The following is a 2,500-nucleotide window of genomic DNA, read 5'->3' on the forward strand; positions in this document are numbered from 1 at the left end:
CTGGCCATTTTTGGCTGCGCGAGCGAGCGGCGAACAGCGAGCGAAGCGAGAGGCAGCACCGTCCCTGCTATACGAAAGCCCCATCCAGCCCTGTGCCACCCGGGGGGTTCCAGGGTGCTGAGATGGCTGACATTTTGCTCCGCTCACGACGGTCACCGCGCGACGCAAGAACAGCCCAAAAACAGGCCAAAACGGCCCAAAAACGGGCCAAAACTGGCCATTTTTGGCTGCGCGAGCGAGCGGAGAGCGGCGGACAGCGAGCTAAGCGAGAGGCAGCACCGTCCCTGCTATACGAAAGCCCCATCCAGCCCTGTGCCACCCGGGGGGTTCCAGGGTGCTGAGATGGCTGACATTTTGCTCCGCTCACGACGGTCACCGCGCGACGCAAGAACAGCCCAAAAACAGGCCAAAACGGCCCAAAAACGGGCCAAAACTGGCCATTTTTGGCTGCGCGAGCGAGCAGCGAGCGGCGGACAGCGAGCGAAGCGAGAGGCATCACCGTCCCTGCTATACGAAAGCCCCATCCAGCCCTGTGCCACCCGGGGGGTTCCAGGGTGCTGAGATGGCTGACATTTTGCTCCGCTCAAGATGGTCACCGCGCAACGCAAAAACAGGCCAAAAACTGGCCAAAACGGGCCAAAACTGGCCATTTTTGGCTGCGCGAGCGAGCGGCGAGCGGCGGACAGCGAGCGAAGCGAGAGGCAGCACCGTCCCTGCTATACGAAAGCCCCATCCAGCCCTGTGCCACCCGGGGGGTTCCAGGGTGCTGAGATGGCTGACATTTTGCTCCGCTCACGACGGTCACCGCGCGACGCAAGAACAGGCCAAAAACTGGCCAAAACGGCCCAAAAACGGGCCAAAACTGGCCATTTTTGGCTGCGCGAGCGAGCGGCGAGCGGCGGACAACGAGCGAAGCGAGAGGCAGCACCATCCCTGCTATACGAAAGCCCCATCCAGCCCTGTGCCACCCGGGGGGTTCCAGGGTGCTGAGATGGCTGACATTTTGCTCCGCTCACGACGGTCACCGCGCGACGCAAGAACAGCCCAAAAACAGGCCAAAACGGCCCAAAAACGGGACAAAACTGGCCATTTTTGGCTGCGCGAGCGAGCGGCGAGCGGCGGACAGCGAGCTAAGCGAGAGGCAGCACCGTCCCTGCTATACGAAAGCCCCATCCAGCCCTGTGCCACCCGGGGGGTTCCAGGGTGCTGAGATGGCTGACATTTTGCTCCGCTCACGACGGTCACCGCGCGACGCAAGAACAGGCCAAAAACAGGCCAAAACGGCCCAAAAACGGGCCAAAACTGGCCATTTTTGGCTGCGTGAGCGAGCAGCGAGCGGCGGACAGCGAGCGAAGCGAGAGGCATCACCGTCCCTGCTATACGAAAGCCCCATCCAGCCCTGTGCCACCCGGGGGGTTCCAGGGTGCTGAGATGGCTGACATTTTGCTCCGCTCAAGATGGTCACCGCGCAACGCAAAAACAGGCCAAAAACTGGCCAAAACGGGCCAAAACTGGCCATTTTTGGCTGCGCGAGCGAGCGGCGAGCGGCGAACAGCGAGCGAAGCGAGAGGCAGCACCGTCCCTGCTATACGAAAGCCCCATCCAGCCCTGTGCCACCCGGGGGGTTCCAGGGTGCTGAGATGGCTGACATTTTGCTCCGCTCACGACGGTCACCGCGCGACGCAAGAACAGGCCAAAAACTGGCCAAAACGGCCCAAAAACGGGCCAAAACTGGCCATTTTTGGCTGCGCGAGCGAGCGGCGAGCGGCGGACAGCGAGCGAAGCGAGAGGCAGCACCGTCCCTGCTATACGAAAGCCCCATCCAGCCCTGTGCCACCCGGGGGGTTCCAGGGTGCTGAGATGGCTGACATTTTGCTCCGCTCACGACGGTCACCGCGCGACGCAAGAACAGCCCAAAAACAGGCCAAAACGGCCCAAAAACGGGACAAAACTGGCCATTTTTGGCTGCGCGAGCGAGCGGCGAGCGGCGGACAGCGAGCGAAGCGAGAGGCAGCACCGTCCCTGCTATACGAAAGCCCCATCCAGCCCTGTGCCACCCGGGGGGTTCCAGGGTGCTGAGATGGCTGACATTTTGCTCCGCTCACGACGGTCACCGCGCGACGCAAGAACAGCCCAAAAACAGGCCAAAACGGCCCAAAAACGGGCCAAAACTGGCCATTTTTGGCTGCGCGAGCGAGCAGCGAGCGGCGGACAGCGAGCGAAGCGAGAGGCATCACCGTCCCTGCTATACGAAAGCCCCATCCAGCCCTGTGCCACCCGGGGGGTTCCAGGGTGCTGAGATGGCTGACATTTTGCTCCGCTCAAGATGGTCACCGCGCAACGCAAAAACAGGCCAAAAACTGGCCAAAACGGGCCAAAACTGGCCATTTTTGGCTGCGCGAGCGAGCGGCGAGCGGCGAACAGCGAGCGAAGCGAGAGGCAGCACCGTCCCTGCTATACGAAAGCCCCATCCAGCCCTGTGCCACCCGGGGGGTTCCAG

This window comes from Musa acuminata, unplaced genomic scaffold, assembly GCF_036884655.1.
Source record: "Musa acuminata AAA Group cultivar baxijiao unplaced genomic scaffold, Cavendish_Baxijiao_AAA HiC_scaffold_182, whole genome shotgun sequence".
NCBI classification, from domain to species: Eukaryota; Viridiplantae; Streptophyta; class Magnoliopsida; order Zingiberales; family Musaceae; genus Musa; species Musa acuminata.